This window comes from Musca autumnalis, unplaced genomic scaffold (genome assembly GCF_047663935.1).
Source record: "Musca autumnalis isolate F117 unplaced genomic scaffold, ASM4766393v1 scaffold_2, whole genome shotgun sequence".
In the NCBI taxonomy this organism is placed as follows: domain Eukaryota; kingdom Metazoa; phylum Arthropoda; class Insecta; order Diptera; family Muscidae; genus Musca; species Musca autumnalis.
In genome coordinates this window covers 254,698,729-254,721,504 of record NW_027411755.1, presented here as the reverse complement: position 1 = coordinate 254,721,504, position 22,776 = coordinate 254,698,729, and positions in this window count along the sequence as shown.

The following is a 22,776-nucleotide window of genomic DNA, read 5'->3' as shown; positions in this document are numbered from 1 at the left end:
GAGTGCAATGGAGGTTGGTTGGTTGGTTCATTGGATGTTCGGAGGTGGTGTAGGCCGTAACCAAAAATACCAAATGCCAACATCAAGGGGAGTGAGAGAATGGATCAGAAAATCATAAAAATCAATATTAATAATTTATGATTTAATTTTTATGAATTATGACAGTTTAAAAATGAAGCCAAGAAAACCAATGCCAGAGAATCAGACATTTCCGATTGCAGGACAACAAACAGCAATAGCAATGGTCAGCCAGTTCTTTGGTCAGTGCAGTCAATGGAACTTTTGCTGGTATGTTGGTTGGCTGTGGGCAGGTAGGGACAAGATATTGGAAATTAAGTTATTGACGGAATTGATGAACTGTTCTGTCGTCGTTGTTGTTGGTTTTGTGGTCTTGGCCCACAAAATGTAAAAATTCGTTAAAGTTTTTTTTCGTATTTTCATCCAGGCGTCTTTTTTATAGCCTGCCAGATTTCTTAACAGCAAAACATTTTTCGATCGTCTTTAAGTCAAACGAAGAGAAGACCACACACAGTAAATGTTGTTGGATTTTTGTTGTTGCTGTTTGTTTTTAATTCGATCTACAAATTCTACTTTAAAAAATAAAAACTTCAGACCTTAACTCGTCATCGACAACAACAAAAACAACATCATGATCACCGTCATTTGGAAAGCACGTGAGAGTGTTACCACCGGCCGGCCCGGTAAAGATCGGTAAAGATCTTTGCAGTTATGAAAAGTGTGGCTGAACACACAAAAATTAAAGGCCACGCTTCATAAAAGTGTTGATGTTGTGCCGACAGAGAAAAAAAAGAAGGAGAACGAAACCGCTCACCATAGAAGTCACCGGGTCGTCTTGAAAATGATGTTGACCGTATGTTGGTAGCCACATTTAGTTGCTACACTAGTCTTCAAAGAACGAAGAACGGATTTTTCTCACAGCCCCGTTCGCTTTTTCTTCCATTCATTATTTTCTCGAACTTGTTGACGTTTCAATTAGTTTTTTTTTCGATTTTTGTTGTAATTGGAAACCATGCTGTTTTCGTGTTTTGTAACTTGTTTTTGTTTTAGCTTTAAATGTAACAAAATAAGTCATTAGCCAGACGTAGCCGTGAATGTAGCCTCCATCAATGACAAACGATTCCAATGTTTTAATTTTAATTCATGAAGTTTTGTTGGGGGTAATAAATTTTATGAAATTGTTTAAATTCACATTGAAATGAAATTGAGATCAAATACACGAATGAAATTTTGGAAAGTGAATGCCAGACAGCTTGGCTGGCATACGCTAAGTTAATAAGAGGCTACAAATATTCCCACGAGATTTTAATTACATCTAAATTTTTTCGTGTGATAATTAAATAATGATCCACGTTTTTCTAACTTGACCCCATAGAATGACCCTAAGCAGTACTAATGATCCTCGTCTTTACATAATGGGTCCATTATAAGCTTCCTTAAAGTACCACGTCTTAATATAATGACCCCATAGATAATGACACAAAAAGTCTATATTTCTTAGGATCATTCCCAAAGACCCGCGCCTTAATAGAATGGTCCCACATAGAACCTAGTTAGCTTTATGTCCACCTACCCTTCGCTGAATTCAACCACTCATACTCCTTCAATCTCTCGAAGACAGGTTCATCGATACCCAACCCGGGACCTCATAACGCCAGATGCTGCCACCTACCTAAGTGTATATTATTAAAGGACTTTGCGGTAAATCATCACAGCAGCAACCGCTTACTACATACCCCAGCAGAGGCGACGGGTGAGTTTCGTTGTACAGACCCAAGAGTTAGAGAACTCACTCTTAAAATCAACTGGCTAGTAGGCGAAAATAAGCGGAAAAAGTGGCTAAAACACCTGAAGTAATGCAACATTGGTAATGATTAAGTAAATTCTGGGCAACGAATTCTGCAGTTTAAGATCATTTCGATAGTGATAGGACGAAGAGCATTGTGTTACGCCGTATAAGAAGAACCCTCCCAGCTGAAAATGCACAGCATTGCACGCCAAAAAGGCAAAACCCGTAGAGTGAAACAGGGACCACACGACCCGCTGTATTTGTTTATGGACGCATCCCGTCCAGTTTAAAGAATTTCTGAGTCCGGATACAAAGGAAACTGAACCGGTAGGCCTATTCTGTAAATTTTATCGATTGAAAAGTTGTTAAAATGTCTTTTGTTGCTGTAACAGCTACAAAACAAACAAATGAAATTGTTGTAAAATAGACAATGAGTAAAGTTGTAAAGAAATTACTAAATAGGGGGGCAGATAACAGGAATAATACACGAACGAATGTATTTGCGTCGGTACAACAACAACATCAGACTAAGTGTACATATGTTTTTACTGTATCATTTCCCTGTGATGGGAACAATGTATGTAGGAATGCCTTCTCCGGATTCTTTTGGTCAGTGCAGGGACGGAGGAAACCCCAGGACCAATATATTTGTGCTCAAACTTAGTTGATATGCAATATATGCAGGAAGTGGATGCATCTTAGGGGTTGTGCTGAACTCGTCCATGTGAGGGACTATGTTGTTGCGTGTTGCATGAACACAGCCCACCGTGAGTCGTCGTCAGATTACGCAGCAGTTGCACACACAGCATTTATCACCGGCCGTTGTTGTTCAAATCCCCGAAAATTCATCCTTTTTTTAAATGCGGCGGACTCCGAGGTAAGATCGAAGAAATAGTGGATTTTATGAGTCGGAACAATATCATGGTCGCGGCGGCTCAGGAAACCAAGCTTAACAACAACTGAAACTTACAGTGTTGTGATGGTTACAATATTCTGATAAAGAATCGCACCAGAAGTAAATGTGGGGGATTAGCTTTCCTATTGTACCAGTCTTTTTAATACATACCTATATCGCTTGAACTTGGCTCTAAATGAACCGTACATGCGAATAGCAGTCAAGTATGGAACTGCAGATGTAGAGTTGCTTCAGGCATACATACCGTCGATAAATCGCTTTACTTCAGGTTATAGGCCCAACATAGGTCCGCTTTTGGAAGGTCATAACCAACTGGTCTTAGGGGATTTTCATGCTAATCATGAGTTGTGGCATTCGGTCCTCGACAATGACCAAAGGGCTGGCTGAGTAGATTGTTAACTCTGCGCTTTGCACTTTCAATGAGGACCCCCTGCCGGACTTAGCGGAGAGTGTCACAGTGAGACGAAATTTTCCAGCAGAGTCGGTGGCAGAACAAAATGAGCGTGATGAGCTTGGTCGAGCCAACCCCAGTTACCCCAGAGTTTGGGAACTGACACTGGAAGTTCACAGGTTGGTCCGCGAGCATAAGCAGAAGAAGAAGTAAGATCGGAAGAAGTAAGATCGGACCTCAGTCACAGTTAGCGACGTTACGCTGACTGATTCGAAGAGGTGCACAAATTATTTTCGACACTGTTATTTTCCACGCTGTATACGGATATTGAGCAGCAGACTACCCTAATACCTCTCCTGTATTCTACCCTCTCCATTGAGATCGTAACACCAGAAGTAGATGGGGGGGATTAGATTTCCTGCTGTACCAGTCTGTTTAATACATACCTATCTTGCTTAAGGATGATTGTACGATCATGGTCTTTTGTACCTTCCCTGATGTTAATTGTGAAAGGCTGAACTCCTATTTGACTGATCTTACCATCTTTTTTCACGCGCGGAATATGCAAATGTCCGCCACTAAATCTATGGCAACTCTTTTCACCACCTGGAGGGCGGAGGTGAAATCAGAGCTGAATGTCATGATCGATGGTAGCAGAATTTCTACCACTACCTACCCCAAAATTCTTCGGGTCACATTCAACAGCGTGCTCAAGTCGTCCGGCGCGTGCCACAGCTGTCTGCAACAGGCGCAGAAGTAGGAACAAAGTCCCTATGTCCCTAACCTGCAGCATTTGAGTTGCAGACAAAGAAACCTTGTTGACAACATATAACGCAATAGGTTGGTCTGTGATAAGCTATGGGGGACCAGTGTAGTCAGCGACTATAAGTCCAACGAGACGGGAAAATATTCAAACCTGTCAGACTGACGCCCTGAGAACTGTGACAGACATGTTCTTATTGCAGTATTTGCTTGTGTGTTACCGTGAGAACCATCCTAATCTCCATATGGTGGACAAGACCCCCACTCACGCATGTCAGGAGGGATATTCATGATCTAGAGAGATGCCCAATGTTACAAGAGAGAACCCCTAGATCATCAAACCTATCAAGCAGGTTTGCAGAGCATTCACACAGATGCAGTCGCAGATGCCAATAGCAACGATAATTGGAGTACTTCCCCCACCTTTCGCTTCTGAGGAGCGTCTATTGCCACGGCAAACCAGAAAACTTATTGTTCAACTACTCTCGGGATGTTGCAGTAATTTAAATCCCTTTGTGGCAAGAATTGATGACACCGTGCACAAGATCTGTCCCGCACGATACACTGCATTCGCTTTGGAGCCGATTATGTACTTCTTAATGTCGCATCCAGTCAGCATCCACAATTTCCCGTATGGACTCAAAAGGTCTCCATAAAAATAATTCTTTGGCGGGGTTTTTAGAACTTGGGCTATTATGGGGATAAGTATGGAGAATAAAATTATAAAGTTGGAACAAACACCACTGCTAGAGACGTATGAAGAAGTGACCATAAATATTGGGAAAATTGAAAAAAAAAAAAAAATCCAGAAGGGGAAATTATACTTCTTTACTATCAATGAATAACCACTGATTCATATTAGATTTTTTATTGCCGAGTCCAAACGGCGTGTCTTATGACACCACTTGTAGAGAAGTTTTAAACATCACAAGGATTACCCTCTATTATAGCTGGAATGCGGCCTTAAACTGGATTAAAGTGCAAAAGTGTTGAACTTTTGCGGAGAAAGTTCCTGAAGCGTAAAGTCCATCTAGGAACTAGATCTAATTTTGGTAGTTATTCCAGGATTTTTTAGAGCTTATGAAACATTAGGTCAGGAATCAGGAACTTGCCGTAAACAGGACCACAAAGAGAACCTTCAGTAATATTTCAAAAGGGCAATGTTGAAGTTTTCTGGTGCAGGTGCTCGAAGGTGTTGGCCGATATAGACCATCTTGGAACTTGGTGTACGTTTGGAAGAAATTGTGCGATGTCCAACGTTTCGCCGAAATTCGATACTCAATTTGTAAGCGCTCATCAGTATTTCTATCTTGTGCAGGCAGGGTTTTTTAGAGCTTTTAGGCCATTTACGCAGGAAGTATGGACTTGGCTCCGAAAAACATCGTGCGTCGTAACAAGGGCCGCGAAGACAACCTATTGCAAAAATTTTTTGAAATTTTATGTGGAAAGTATCCGTTTATGTGGACCGTTATAGTACGTATTCGAACCTGATCTATAGACAGCGGAATCCTATGCAAATGCATATATGGTTAGGATGGTCGTAGAGAAAATCTGATTAGACAGAAACACGTTTTATCACAAAATAAAACGAATTAGACCCAGAATTTTTTTGTATATTTTGCATATCGTACATTTTTGACATATTTTTACATATTTGCATAAAACGAGCAACAAGTAAACAATTGCGACCTGTATCGTGATTTCAAAAATATGGATTGCAAAAATATGGAATTGGATACATTACCGACTATTGTGATATCTCCCTTGCTTGACCACCTTCGCTAACCTACTTAATAACAATGTAAAGGTAATATTGTCTTCTTCTTCTATTGACAGTCTTTGCCGTTGGAATACCCCTACTAGAAAGCAATATATTCACACATAATAAAACTTTGAATTTATCTTCACATGAGTTTTTCCCCATTCCGACCCCTAAATATTATCCGACTATCACCAAAATCAATAGGCTTCTTCCTCTGTGGGGCCCCATCAACCCCCAAATTTCGTGATTATCCGATCAAAATTCCAACCTGTAGCATGATTAAAAAAATGGATATATTACTGACTTTTGCGATATCTCGGTTGTTCGCCCACTGACGGGTTTTCTTTTTGGAATACTCCTACCAGAAGCGGAGATATTCGCATAGGAACAACACGTTGACTTTTCTCCACATAAGCTTTTTGCTTATTCTGACTCCTAAATATTATCCGATCATCACCAAACGTAATAAGTTTCTTCCTCTGTGGGACCCGCATCAACTCCCAAAAAATTCGTGAGGACCCGATCAAAATTGCGACCTGTAGCGTGATTACAAAAATCGGAAAATTGGATGCAATACCGACTATTGCGATATCTCTGCTGTTTGACCACCTACAATAACCTACTTAAGATCGTTGTAAAGGTGATATTTTCTACTTTCCTTGCCTTTTGCTTTTGATATACCCCTTATAGACGATGAAATATTTGCTTTGAAATAAAACGTTGACCTTTCCTCCAAATAAGTTTTTGCCTATTCCGACCCTTGAATATTATCCGACCATCATCAAAATCAATAGACTTCTTTCTCTTCCCCCCATTAACCCCCAACATTTCATGACGATCCGATCAAAATTGCGACCTGTAGCGTGATTACAAGGTTTAGATGGACAGAAGGACAGACGGACGGACACACATAGCCAGATCGACTCAGATCGTCGAGACATTCATTTTGGTATATATATATGTATGTATGGGTCTACACCACATAGTGATGTAGGGTGTAAAAAGGATCAGTCGGCTTTGCCGACAGAGATATACCCTCAGCCTGTGTGAATTGAAACACCTTTTTTCCAAAAAAACATATATATCTAAGGGGTTTTGAAAATTTTGGACATATGAACCGACAAAAATATGGATTTGGATAGAAGCTCAAAAAGTTTTTCGGGGAAGGTATCAAAGGAATGGACCGACATATTCTATTTTGAAAGTGGGTCTTATTTTGGGCGTCATTCCCCTCGATAGATATCACGACCACCTGTCGTTTCAGTTGGTCACCATATAATACAGAGGCTCGGGCTGTTTTCTCAAGAAGTATGGACTTGTCCCTGAAAAAAACTTTTACCGTCGTAATTGAGGCAGCGAATGAAAGTTGCTTCAACAAAAATCAAAGTGATTCCAGAGCAGTTCTTAAAGTGAACTTATCCGAAATTTTGTATGGGAGGTAACCGAAGGAGTGGACAAATATAGTCCATATTCGAATCTGATATATATTTGGTAGATATATTGGGATAGGTAAAGTATGGACCAAATCGGTCATTACCATTAAGAGTTATCATGCGCACAATTTTTCCGAACATTTTTGAACTCTTTGGGGGAGGTACCTGAAGGAGTGGATTGATATGGCTTATCTTCGAACTTAAGATAAGTTTGGACAAGATAATACGAAGGCCAAATTTTGGACGGAATAGGCAGATCCGTTCAAGAGTTATCGTGCGCTTCCACCCATAAACATGGTGTCATAAGGTTTGTTTTTCAACTTTCAGGCTATTTTTTCAGGAAGTATGGACTTGCCCCTGAGGAAACTTGTACCTTCGTATAGGGGACAGTGAATACAAGATGTTACAACGAAAACCAAGGCGATTCGAGAGCAGGTCCTTGGAACCTCATCTAAGTCTGGTAGAAATTTCATAATGTGCAAAGTATGGACCAAATCGGTTACTCCCTTCAAGAGTTATCGTACGCACAAATTTTCCGAACATTTTTGAACTTTAGTGGGGGAGGTGTCGGAAGGAGTGGACCGATATAATCCATCTTTGAACTTGAACTAAGTTTGGACAAAATATTACGAAAGCCAAATTTTGGACCGAATCGGCAGATCAGTTCGAGAGTTATCTTGCGCTCCAACCACTACACACGGTGTCATAGGGTTTTTTGTAACTTTCAGGCTATTTTCTCAGGAAGTATGGACTTGCCCCTAATGAAACTTACAGCGTTGTATAGAGGACAGCGAATACAACTTGCGTAAACAAAAATCGAAGCGATTCGAGACCAGGTCCTAAACTGAACTTTTCCGAAATTTTGTGTGGGAGGTACCGGAAGGAGTGGACCGAATGAGTCCATATTGGAACCTCATCTAAGTTTGGTAGAAATTACACGATGTGCAAAGTATGGACCAAATCGGTTATCCCCTACAAGATTTATCGTGCGCACAAGTTTTGCGACAATTTTTGAACATTTGTGGGGGAGGTACCTGAAGGAGTGGACCTATATGGCCCATCTTGGAACTTAAATCGAATCTGGACAAAATATTTCGATACCCAAAATTTGAACCGAATCGATTGATCCGTTCGAGAGTTATCGTGCGCACCAGCCTGCCAGACAGACAGACAGACGGACGGACATTGCTAGATCTACTCAAAATTGTCTGAAATGGATATCGTACAAACATACATTATTTCGATGAGGCACATTTTTGGTCGTATCAAAGTGTAAATACCCTCTTTAGCCTAAAGGCTGAGGGTATAATGAAGTAGCAAACAACAATTTGACATGTGCTACTGAAATGAAACGGAGTGTGTATTCAAATCTGAACCGATTTTCACCAAAACCAACAGCGTTCTTCCTATGGCTAAATAATGATTTTCCCCAATTGTCAGCTGAATCATACAATAAAGCTTTGTTCCCGGTCTTTTTAATAGTACAACTCGTAAAATAGAGAAAGAGAAAAAATTGTTGTCACACAAAAGTTTTTTTTCAAAAAGTTCGGGAACACAAAAATGAAAAAAAAAACGTCACAAAAGGTGGAACAAATGTCAAAGTCGGCGTACCAGCCAATCAGACGCCGGCATCCATGTTACTATTTCTACACGCTCAAATTTGTCGAGTAAAAAGGTTTTAAAGAGAGCGTCCTTCATAGCCATTTTTGTTTACAACTTTTTTGTGTACGGGAACGGGGTTTCGGGTAAAATGTGTAAAAGTCGTAAAAATTGTAAAAACTTTTTACAAAGCTTAAATGTGACCTGTACTTTGATAACATACAAATACAGCCTGGTGTGGGTATAAAAATTAAAACGCTCGACAATGGGCCTCGGAGTGCAATTTTATCTCTTCTGGTAAGGAGAGGATCGGTAAACACCATCATTGAAATTAATTTAAGTTTGGAAGAAATATTACGATGGACGGAAGCAGTTAATCTAATCGAAAGATATTGTGTCTGCCAGGTAGCCACACATAGAAACTCCAAAATGTTTGAAACGGATTTGGTCTTAGAATATGTGGGGCCAAAAATATATATTTCCGTGAGGTACATTCTTCAAGGTATAACACTTTAGGTTAAAAGAATAAGTACAATACCGTATCTACCTTTGGTATTCTTAGAATAAATGCATTTGTTGTAATTTCAAGTCACCTTAAATATATGAAATAAATTCACGCTGGTTATCTTTGTCGAGAATGTCAAAATGCCCTATATCTGGCTATCCTCCTAAACAATTAAACAAATGAACTCTATTTATCTAACGAAAGTTTAAAGTGTTATGTTTGTAGCACAGTGTTGTGGTAATTTTTTTGAGATGTATATCGGCGATTTTTTGTATCTGGATATGTCGGAGTAATGTGTGCATAATGTAGGCATTTAGAAGTTATTCGGTCGTCTTAAAACAAACCAAACGGCAGCTAAACTCTTCATTCTGTGTTGATCTTTGCACGTCTTTGAAAGCCGGCAAATCAAGAAGGCAGATAGGCAGCAGGACGGTAACACCAGCAACGAAACGCCGGTCGCTAACCGCTTTGTGTGGCACTAGCAGCCTCCTTACCTGCCGCATCTGTGCGATGATCCAAAAAGTTGAGAGGGCAGATTTTCAAATTATTTTTATTAAATTGAAGGTTTTAAAAATTTTTCATATTGTTGTTGTACATATTTTGCGTGTATTAGTGAACGTAAACCGTAGATGATATTACTTTGTTCAATGGCGTATGAGAAACATACTCGTATATATTGGTAAAGAAATACAAGTGCGAATTTTGAAAAGTTAGACGAGCGGTTTCAAAAAGCTCTCAGCGTAATTTATGTGACATGTTCTAATTATTTCAGTCATAAAATGTTCGGACTCGGCGATAAAAAATAGATCCCATATCATTGAGCTAATTTAAACCAAGATGCTCCCATAGATAAGAGAGCGTTCTCCATAGTCTCTTGGTTGTTTGTAGAAAATATATGCAAATAATTTCTATTTATTTCAAATATTGATGACCAACCTAATATCCTAAAATAATGTTATGTATGCATCTTTTTCATTAAAGTCTAGCGCATAAACCTTGAACCACTTACCTAAGAAGTGAAACACACATATTTTGATTTGACTCGCGCTATTTACAGATGTTCTTTCCCATTTCATTTGTTGTTATTGTTGTATTCATCATAGCTGTGGTTTTAAACAGAAAACTAAAAATCCAACATCTGAAAATAAAAGAAATAAATATTTTAATGTGCCTTTAAGCTGTAGCGCATGCGTTCTGAGCTCTGGAAGACGTCATGACATGTACCCTTTTACGACTTTGGGCAACCAGTGTTTGTGTGTGAAATAAATGTGAGCGAGATTCCAAAACGTAACATCATCAATAGTGGAATAGTGGTGACCGGTTCATTTTTTATGACTTTCGAGAACAATGAGCCGAGCTGATGAAATTAAGGCACAACATAAGGGAAGCTGTGACAGCAGCAACATCGGTAGCCTTATTGCCACCACAATCATCACCACCATTGGTGGTAAATAGTGGAGATTATTTTAACATAAAATAGTGGAGACCATTAAAAATATCAAAATAAAAAAAACTCAGTGGATTTTTTTATTTAAAAAATTCTAATTTTAGGAAATATAGAAAGAGACGAGTACAATATTTCTTTGTAAATATTGAGATAATATTTGAACCTGATATTAATAATTTCGTTGTTAGCCTCAGCTGCATTATTATAATAATACCAACATCCAAGTATATTATATAAATTGCATTCCCTAAAGTTTAACAAACTGTGCTTGAAATTCAACTGAATATTGTATAAAATTAGAGCTAAGTTGAAAATTAAGCTTTTTTGTTTCCTAGCTTTAAATCTAAACCAGTCCAATGGGTGACTCATGATGGTCTTATCAAAATTGAAATCTACAAATATATATCAAGCAACATAAAAAACAACAATCGGAAGTGATTAAGAAATAAGTGAAATTTTAAAACAATAGCAGACACAAAAAAACGCTGAATCACACCTATTAACCGGGACAACATGGTCAGTATTCCTTTCTCAGCAAAGGCAATGAATGAATGACTGACTGACAATTGTTGTGAAACACTTTTTTGATGTATTACACCAATTTAAGTGACGAATTGCAAAATTGTTGAGATTTTTTTGGTTTCCCAATTCAAGAAATGAATGAATCAATTTTTTTCAAAATTCTTGGAAAAATAAAAGATTCAAACTTTATATTAATCAATATCGTTTGAGAGTGTGTGTGATTGTGGGAGGAAAATTATTTTTATATTGATGAAAACATGGCAACAAAATAAGTTTTTTTGTTTATTTGATTCATTTAAAAACAAAAATAAACAAATAAATTTTTTATGCTCATTTAAAAAGAAATAAATCAATGAGCTATAATTTAAACGAGGTCGGTTGGAAAAATTTTGTAATATTTTTTTTTTTTTGTTAAATTATAATTTTATATTTTTCATATTTTATATGTTATATTTCATGCTGTTTATAGTTGTTGTTGACCTGTTGAATTTTACTTTTGGTAGATGATGATTGACGTTGACATTAATAAGATAATAGTCACTCTTCTTCCGTCAATATAAATCCCTGAGAATGACTGAGATTCAAATAATTACACACAAAAGAAGATATTATAAGTCAGCTACCCCTCAGCCTCTGACCAAAAAAAGAAACAAACACAATAATTATGCCGTATAAAAATATATTGATTTTTTATCACGAGTTATCTTCAAAATACGCGGAATCTTTAGGTATCGTAATGTGGGGCTATACCAAATCAGTTTTAGTTAACTAACTTCTGATTTAAAAAAAATGAGAATTATTTTTCGTATTTGTAATTTTAGTTAGAGCCGGCAGGGGTTTTTGGAACTTTTGGACCATTGTCCCGTTGCAATAGGGACCGTGAAAAGAACCTTCTTCAAAAAATTCTAATAGATCCGATATGAGTCCTCAAATAGCACTTTTCCCAAATTTTGTGTGGGAGGTATTCGAAGGACGGGACCGACATAGTCCATATTCCAATGATACATGACTGGATGAAATAACACAATGTGCAAAGTTTGGACCAATCAGAAAATCCCCTTGAGAGTTATTTTGCGTATTTGCATAATCTCAGGAAGTATGGACTTGCCATTGCAATTGTACCATCGTAAAGGGGAACGCAAGGAAAATCTGCTAAAAAAAATTCAAAACGATTCGAGAGGACTCTTAAATTTCACTTTTTGTGTGGGACGTATCCAAAGGTGTGGAAAGATATTGGCTTACCCGATGTATTGATCGATTGCTCACTTCGTCAAATATCGTTCACACAACATTTCAAAAAAAAAAATTGAATTTTTAAACTAAGTTTGGGCAAAATATTACGAAGTATAACATTTAATTCGAATCGGTAGATCCATTCGATAGTTATTGTGTGCGCTAGTCAGCTAGACAGTAAGAGAGACAGATGAACGGACAGGCTAAATCTACTCCAAATTGTCTAAACGAATTTCGTCCAAACATACTTGGGGTCTAAAACCATTATTTCGATGAGACACATCTTTGGTCGTATTTTGTATGTATCCCTTTTACTGTAAATCCTGAGGTATAAAATAGGTGGTGAGGCGACCCCATGCTGCAATATTTATATAAACAAGTAAAAAAGTATCAGTTGGCTTGGCCGACAGAGATATACCCTCAGCCTGTGTATATTGAGACAATTTTTTCTCAAAAAATGTATGTATATATGAAGGGGGTTTTAAAATTTTTCGGCGTATACACCGACAACAATTCTGATTAGGATTAAAGAGCAAACGTTTTGCGGAGGAGATACTTAAAGGAATGGATCGACATTGACCAGTATGGAAGTGGATCTCCAGCCACTACACACGGTCCCATAGCACAGTGGTCCCACTTCTATGGAAAGGAGTGCAAAAAATAGTTATAATCGAGTTAACACCTCGAAATTTTAAACATAGTTTTATAACGAGCCTAAAAGGGAGAAAAACAAATTTGGATGGATGTAGGTCCATATTTGGGTGTAGACCCCATATAAAGTTACCCCCCGATTTTTTATATTTTGACAATTGTAGCCACATTTTCAAGTCGATTTTGCTGTAATTTTGCAATTTGTGTTCTGAGGGAACAACATACCACCTTGCAGGAAATTTTCAATATAGGTCCAAGATTAGGTATAGCTCCCATATAAACGTAACTCCCGATATTCGGTATTTTGACGATTTTAGACAAATTTTCCAACCGATTTGGCTGTAATTTTGTATTTTGACTTCGGAGGGAAGATCATACGTCCGTGCACAAAATGTTCAATATAGGTCCACGTTTCAGAATAGCTCCCATATAAACGTACCTCCCGATTTTCGGAATTTTGGCGATTTTACAGGCATGGTATAAGGGGAATAACTTACAGGGTGGCAGATGGTGGCAGCTGGAATTCTTTTGATCGTAAACTAGAGACTTTCTCCTATATTTAAAAAAAATATGAACTTGCCCTTACGGGGCCAACATTAGTAAAACTCAACATACATTTATAGCAATGATATTAAAAATAGCACAAAAAGTCCTTTACAAAGAATTTATTTTTAAGGAACTTAGAAAACGAATTTTGAAATTGTTTTTCGTAAGAATATTGTCAATGCCATCAGCTATAAGTTTCACTTTGGAAATAGTACATTTACCTCTTAATTTTTTATAATTTCACTCATAAGCTACGAATGCTTTACGGACCTTTTTTTGGTTTTAAGGTACCACATACAAATCTCAACTTCTTCGACTTAACTTGGCATATTGCCGCTGTAAATTGGCAAATATAATATTAGATAATACAAATTTAATGTGTTTAGAGAATATTTATTTCAATCACAATCAAATTTGTCGACATAAATTTTTCGATTTTTGTCCACGGGCGGAACCACAGTGCATAGGGGGTTTTTACACCCTTCGGGCTGTTTGCTCATGAAGTGTGGACTTGCCCCTGAAAAAACTTTTACCATCGTAATTGAGGCAGTTAATACAAGTTGCTTCAACAAAAATCAAAGCGATTCGATAGCAGGTCTTAAAGTGAACTTATCCAAAATTTTGTGTGGAAGGTACCGGATGGAGTGGACAAATATAGTCAATATTTGAACCTGATCTATGTCTGGTAGATATATTAGGATGAGTAAAGTATGGACCAATTCGGCCACTCCCTTCAAGAGTTACCGTACGAACAATATTTCTGAACATTTTTGAACTTTTGTGGGGGAGGTACCTGAAGGAGTGGACCGATATGACTTATCTTCAAAATTAAACTATGTTTGGATAAAATATTACTAAGGCCAAATTTTGGACACAATCGGCAGATCCGTTCGAGAGTTATCATGCGCTCCAACCACCTCACACAGTGTCATAGGGGTTTTGTGCAACTTTCAGGCTATTTTGTCAGGAAGTATGGACTTGCGCCTGATGAAACTTGTACCGTCGTATGGAGGGCAGTGAATACAAGTTGCTAAAACAAAAATCAGAGTGATTCGAGAGATGACCCTAAACTGAACATTTCCGAAATTTGGTGTGGGAGGTACCCGAAGGAGTGGACCGATTAAGTCCATATTGTAACCTCATCTAAGTCTGCTAGACATTTCACGATTTGCAAAGTATGGACCAAATCGGTTACTTCCTTCAAGAGTTATCGTAAGTACAAATTTTCCGAACATTTTCGAACTTTTGTGGGGGAGGTACCGGAAGGAGTGGACCGATATAACCCATCTTCGAATTTAAACTAAGTTTGGACAAAATGTTACGAAAGCCAAATTTTGGACCGAATCGGTTGATCCGTTCGAGAGTTCTCGTGCGCTCCAGCCAGCCAGACAGACGGACATTGCTCAATCGACTCCAAATTGTCTGAAACACATTTCGTCCAAACATACTTGGGGTCTAAAACCATTATTTCGATGAGACACATTTTGCCCGTATGAAAGTGTATATACCCTCGTTAGCATAAATGCTGAGGGTATAAAAATCCAATTGGACAACTGAACTTTTCTATGTCATCATAGAGACAATCCCATGTAGGATGGGAGGAAATTGTGGTTCTCTACACAAAAGCCATTATATATTAGTCAGTAGGCCAGATATCTAGCAGACACATTATTACAATTTACTTCAGGGGAAAGGTCAATAGTTATTTTTCCACATGTAGGCTACTTTGCCGGTATATACCCTCAAGGATTTAAAATATGGGCCAAAAATAAAATTTGGATATTTTTCATACAAAAGTAATGGTCTATTTCATCCGCTAAAAAATATCAGATCATTATCAAAAATTTTAGGCATCATCTTCGACCTAAACTCTTACCTCGTGCAAAATTTCGTGACTGTTGAGCTATAATTGGTACCTCTAGCGTGTTTATGATTACACTGCAAACAAATAACTGAATACATTAGGCTGTAACTCTTTTATCTGATCTCATACATCAACATAATTGACATCACTGGAAAGGTCAAGAGATCGTCTTTCAAATATAACTCACGAGGGAGGAATGTGTTTTTCAGGAACAAATATATAAGCTGTATATTAAAAATTTTCACAATTTTCACACAAAAGTTTTAGTCCAATAAATATTATCTGATCGCCATCTCAAATTGCAAGCTTCTTGTTTGTCATATACTCTTACCTTATTCAAACTTTCAAGGCGATATTATTGCGACCTACAGAACCGCTACAAAATTGGGTAAATTATATGGTCCATTTCACCCACTAAATATTTCACGATCATCTCCAATAAAAATAGGGATCTATTCTGGTCTGAACCTGACTTCCATACAAAATTCCGGGACGATCGGTCCATAATTGCGGCCTGGAGTTTGATTACAATTTATAATGGAAAGGCGGACTGATACACATCTCAATATCGCTTTATCTCGTCGAGATATGAAGATTGGTATACCACATTGGGGGTCTCAGACGAGTATTTCGCGGTGTTACATGAATTTGTCCCAAAACAAACTTATAATACCCTTTCCACATAGTGGTGTAGGGTACAATAAAATTTAAACCAACAAAATAAACAACAGTATTTTAATGACTCTCAGCCAAACCATAATTTACCAAAAAAATTATATTTTATATTTTATGTTTTATATTTTATATTTACTTTTTATATTTTGTATCTTATATTTTATATCTTATTTTTTATATTTTTTATTTTATATTTTAATTTTTATATCTTATATTTTATAATATTTTTTTATATTTTATTTTATTTTGTATATGTTATATTTTAAAGTTTATATTTTATACTTTACTTTTTATAATTTATATTTTATATCTTATACGTTATATTATATTTTATATTTTGTATTTTATATGTTATACTTTATATTTTATAGTTTATATATTGCATTTTATATGTTATATTTTCTTATTTAATACTGTATATTATTATATTTTTTATATAACATATTTGAAGATCCTAGCTTCAGCGCTCATAACACAGTTCTTTTATATATTAAGATTATATCGTTTCGCCAAACAAACACGTTCCTGGCAACTTATTCATTTACTGAAAAGGGTGAATATTTTTACGATTCATAACTTAGTATTACCGAAAAGAAATTGTTATTAAATAGGATTAAATTGGTCATGCTCTTCATACATAAATTCCTAAAACTGAAGAGCTACAGGAAATATAAAGTTGAAAAGACCACCATAGCAGAGGATTAAAATTATTTGTTAATCTGTTAAAATGTGAATATGTTTAAATTAGTTCGCTTAAAGTTTTACTTCTGTTGTCTACTAAGCAGTATTAATTTACAATAAAAAGAAACAATTGGTTCGGTGGGAACTTGATTCAACCGGAAATTAAAGAAATAATTATTAAATTTTCTGACATGAAACTAACTGCAGGACAAATTTAAATATAAATTAAAATGTGTTTCCAATGAAGCCATAAGGTTCATTTATAAAAAATAAACTAGGAACATAGAGTCAGTGGTAATAAGTGCCGTTTTAGTAATGTCTATCAATTCGTAACACTGTGCTGAAAATTAACTCCAAAGCAAATAGAACCACCACACAACAATTGTGTATCTCACTCAAAATCATTCCGAGTGATATCAAATTATGAAAAACATCTCAATCCTCTCAATGTGATGTGTTTCAATTTCAAATTCTGCATCTGTTCTCCTACTTTTTCAGCTTCTCATTGTTTTGCTCCGACTGCTCTTATTTTGTTTATTTGTTTAAGTTGTTTTGTAGTAATACATCATCGCATTTAATTGACTTTTCATGTGAGATAAACAAAACGCCGCACTTCATTTTATGATGGGATGAAATCTATTTTACAATTCCAAAAAACAAAATCAACCAAGACCACCATAGATAGCCGAGAACAAATCATTTAAGTAGAGTAGACAGCAGCTAGCTACTGATGGTGCTCTGGTAGTGCTCCTCCCTCTGCACCGCATCTTCTAACATACATATTAACATCATAATGATGAGGATGAATAATATTAACTACTTCATTATCATTAAATGGAATCTGATGATGATGATGGTGGTGATAATGAGAGGTTTGAAACATAATCACGATAACAATAATTATGATGATCTCGAAATTTAAATATTTACTTTATGATAAACGTTGAAGAAGTAGAAACAAAATCCAAATCTCTTTAAATTCCAAACAAACATGAAATCCTCACAATCTGTCAAAGCGACATCACCATCTAATGTCCAATGACATCTAAGGTGAGATGATGTGAAATGGTATGACGTTCGACGCTCTTATCTCGGGAATAATTATTGCATTGTCTAAGATGACGATGATTTATTAGATTCAACACTAAGTCCAACACTTGCGGTTGATGACTGTTGGAGCGCGGTGGATAATGGGGGTGGCGGTGTTGTGTTTTTAGTAGGGCAATTAAAGTGGTAACATCTTTTTGAATCATGTTAGAAGCGGATAATAAACTTTTATCCGCTTCTATTTATAGAAGTTCTACAGAAGGTATTTATATATAGAATACCGACCTACATATATATAGAACAACATTGGAAGAGCTTCTCAGTTTTGGAATACATACACTTTTGTCTACTAAATATCTATAGGAGGTATTCGATCTGAGCCCCCAGTAGTCAATATTGTTGTCATCCCATTTTATGGATCTTATGCGGCAGTGAGCAGTGATGATCGGTGTTCTACATCTTGAGATTACCGACCAGATTGACCTCGGCCAGGTCTACCTCGTCCAGGTCTACCTCGGCCAGGTCTACTTCTGTTAGAGGATGGAAGATACCAAGCAACGGTCCTGACCGGTTTTAACATGGCAAAGCCCAGGATTTATCTTGTTCCCTCTTTCATCTCAAGTGGACACTGACCTCCCCGTGTTGTCACCTGGGGAACTGCCTTTAACACCCGTTAAAGGTAGTAAGCTAACATGTGCCGCGCGTTCACCCATAAGAACGTTAAAAACTTGGGTTTGGGCGTCGGGTTAGTAACCCTCCCCTAGAAAAACAGCCTACTATGAAAAAACGAAAGAAAAGAAAAACAAATCCCTCAAAAGTTGACCACCCCCGCAAACGTTTAAAATTATACTAGGCGATTTTAATGCCAAATTTGGAAAGGAGTATATCTTTGGCTCAACAGTCGGGAAATTCAGTGTCCACAGTGAAACATCTGACAATGCTATGAGGCTGATAGACTTTGCAGCTGCAAGAAACATGGTAGTTAGCAGTACCAGATTTAAGCATCTCGATATTCATAAGGGCACCTGGCCGTCGCCAGATCAAAGAACAAGAAATCAAATTGATCACGTTGTGATAGATGGAAGACATGCATCAAGCGTTTTGGATGTACGATCGTTCCGAGGTGCAAACATAGACTCGGACCACTACCTTATTGCGACAAAGGTACGTACCAGATTAAACGTAGCAAACAAAGTGCGAACAGACACAACACGGAAGATGGCCATCGGTAATCTGCAATCACAACAGATAGCCACAGCATATTCCACTCAACTGGCCCAACTGCTTAATCAAAGCACTCCTCTTTCCGATAACATATCAGGACAATGGCAAAACATTGCCCACTTTATACAAACAGCCTCAAAATCAGTTCTTGGACCTCCACCAAGGAATCCATGGTATGACCAGGAGTGTCGTGCTGCTACCGAAGAGAAAATAGGGCTACTTTACAATCAGTAGCAACGCGAAGCGCACGAGAGAGGTATCGTGAGAAAAGGAGAGAGGAGAAACGTCTTTTCCGCAGGAAAAAGAGAGAGAGATGGAAAAGCGGGAGTGTGAACAAATCGAGGTGTACAGGAGACAGAATGAAGTACGAAAATTCTACCAAAGAGTGAAACATAAAATTGATGTCTTTGGAACTGGCACATTCTACTGTAGAGATCAGCAAGTTAATCTGGTAACTGATACAGATAGTGTGCTAAGGATATGGAAAGAGCATTTTTCCAAACTGTTGGTATCCACTAGTAGCGAAGTCGACGAAGATACCACAGATCCAATCCAAGAAGATGGTATTGAATGTATACCACCCGGCCAAAATGAGGTAAAGACAGCAATAAACCGGCTGAAGAATAATAAGGCAGCAGGAGCGACACGCTGATAATGTGTGTGCATCCACTAGTTAGCTCCATCTGGCAGGAAGAACGCGTACCCGACGATTGGAACCGTGTCCCGTCCATAAGAAAGGAGATAAGACTTTATGCTCCAACTATAGGGGCATGAGTCTTCTCCCTATCGCATATAAGATAGTGTCAGGGATATTGTGCGAACGACTAAAGCCCATGGTCAACGAAATAATTGGACCATACCAATGCGGCTTTAGACCTGGCAAGTCCACCATTGACCAGATATTTACCCTGCGCCGAATCCTGGAGAAGAACCAAGAGATGCAAATCGACACCTACCACCTTCTTGTCGATTATAAAACAGCCTTCGACAGCCCGCTACGTTCAAAGGTATTCCAAGCCATGTCTGAATTTGGTATCTCCGCAAAGCTCATTCGCCTTTGTAAAATGACTCTAACTGACACAAGATCTTCAGTTAAAAGAGGAAAGAACCTCTCTGAAGAGTTTTGTACCAAAAAAGGTATCAGGCAAGGAGACAGCCTTTCGTGTGATCTTTTCAACATCCAGCTAGAAAAGGTTCTACGAGAGGCAAACGTCAAAAGAAGTGGCACAATCTACACGAATAGCCACATGTTACTTGCTTATGCTGATGATATAGACATCATGGGACGATCAGTAAAAGAAGTAACCGATACCTTTATGAAGGTCGAAGGAGAATCTGCTAAAGTGGGTCTGGCGGTAAACGGTGAGAAGACCAAATTGATGGTGTCGACGAGCAATGCGTCCATTGAGCTCGGACCGACTGTGGAAGTTGGTTCCTATAATATTGAGGTAGTAAAAGACTTCGTCTACCTCGGCACCTCCGTAAACACAACAAACGACATCAGTTGCGAAATAAAAAGAAAAATTGTATTGGCCAACAGATGCTACTTTGGTTTAAGTAAGCAGTTTAAAAACAAAGCCACATCTCGTCAAACAAAAATAACGCTCTACAAAACACTGATACTACCCGTGCTGATGTATGGCTCCGATGCCTGGGTACTTACGCAAGCAGACATGGCAGTGCTGAATGTGTTTGAGAGAAAAATTCTTCGAAAGATCTACTGACCAATCTGCGTTGACGGTGAATATCGACGTCGCATGAACCACGAGCTGTATCTGCTATACAACGACATCAATATTGTTAAAAGTATCGAGATGCAGCGATTGCGTTGGCTGGGCCATATCATAAGAATGAGCGATGATGAACCCGTTAAAAAGGCGTATAAATACGGATCGCTTGGCGGTGCACGCAGAATTGGCATGCCAATGAATAGATGGCGCAAACAAGTGGATGATGAGATGAAAAGGTGCGGTATTCCAGAGTGCGAAGCAACAAATAGAGAGAAATGGAGATCTTTTCTTAGTTCGGCCTTTGGAACAAATGTTTTGTAATGGGCCAGCTAAGTAAGTAATTATTAAGTAAGAATTCCGACCTATATAGAGAACAATATTGGAAGAGCTTCTTCACTTTTGGAATACGTAGAGTGTCTTCTATCAATAGAAGACGTGTAGGAGGTATTTTGTCTACTAAATATCTATATGAGATATTCGATCTGAGCCCCCAATAGTCAATATTGTTGTCCTCCCATTTTATGGATCTTATGCGGCAGTGACCAGTGATGATCACTGTTCTACATCCTGAGATTACCGATCAGATTGACCTCGGCCAGATCTACGTCTGTAAATGACTTGAAGAGCAACTTATGACTGAAGTTGTACTGCCTAAAAGGGATCTCTTCAAGTTCCATTAGATGTAGAGAATCTATAATGTGAAATGTCTTCCTCACGAATGATCTGCCATCTCAAAATATGCTTCCCATGGTCCCAAAAACCTTCATAAGAAATACCTCATTAATTTCATTCTGTTTAGCATTTTCCTCCCTCACCATCCCCTTCATAGTATTCCAGATTTTAATGATCTTTGGTATTTCACTGTCGATTGCAGATAAATGTGATTAATGCATTTTTCGCTTTCATTTGCATTCGTATTTCCACAAATCCACAACAACAACAACACAACCACCAAACAATGCCGACAGAGCGAAAGTGAAGAATAAAATGTTCTAATAAGTAATAAATTCAGTGCTCATAAATAGGGAATTGATTGCCACCACTTGGCGCAATACTCTTCTCCTGCTGCATTGCTTGATAGATACTAAAGGAGAAGTGGCGATCGGAGCGCGAGGCAACAATGCCACTCGAATCGAAATTATGCAAGGAAAACGTTTGTTCACACTATCAATGGCTCATAAAAGTTTTTATGGAGGGCAAACGAATGTTGAGAGTAGTAAATGAAACTGCTTCTTTATTTGATTTCATTGGGCTATAATGAATAGCGGCTGGTAGATCGTTTGGCTGGCTATGACTGTCTGGCTGATTAAATAGTTTGTTTTGATTTTCTTTTGTTCTTGTGAAAACCAAAGACACTCAACCAAGGCAAGAATAAAAGTTTAAAGAGTCAGTCATTAAAGCTTTGTAGATTTTATATAGAGCTCCCACAACAACTCTGATGGAGAACTACCCGGTGAATGGAAGAAGAATTCAGACAGACAGGCTGCCAGAATATAATAGGCAGAGTGATGGCGTGGTTTGGTGTATGTGCATGAATGTTTGTTCATGTTTTCATTTCACATGCTTTATGAAATCTTGTGATAAAAGTGTACAACAATTTGTTTTAATGATTGTTGTTTTTGTAGTTGATTAAATGAAAGAAGAAACAAATCACTGACACATGTAAACACGCTAAGTGTATGTTATTATAGCACTATTTTGTTTGAAATAGGAGTGTATTTCGGAAAATGTAAGTAGGAATTTTTGTATATTATACAGAGGGAAGTAGTTATGGAGCTTCAGCAAAGAACCAACTCTGATTATGTTTCACTCATGTAAAACACACAGAAGAGTGGACAAAAGAAGATTGGGGAACGAGATATTTCCACATCAGTAGCCTCGTATATATTATCAGATTTATTTATTCGTCTTTTCAGTGGAATCAACCTGCACTACGGTAGAAACTTTTTCAAACTTTATTCTGATTCCAGCACAGCTCCAT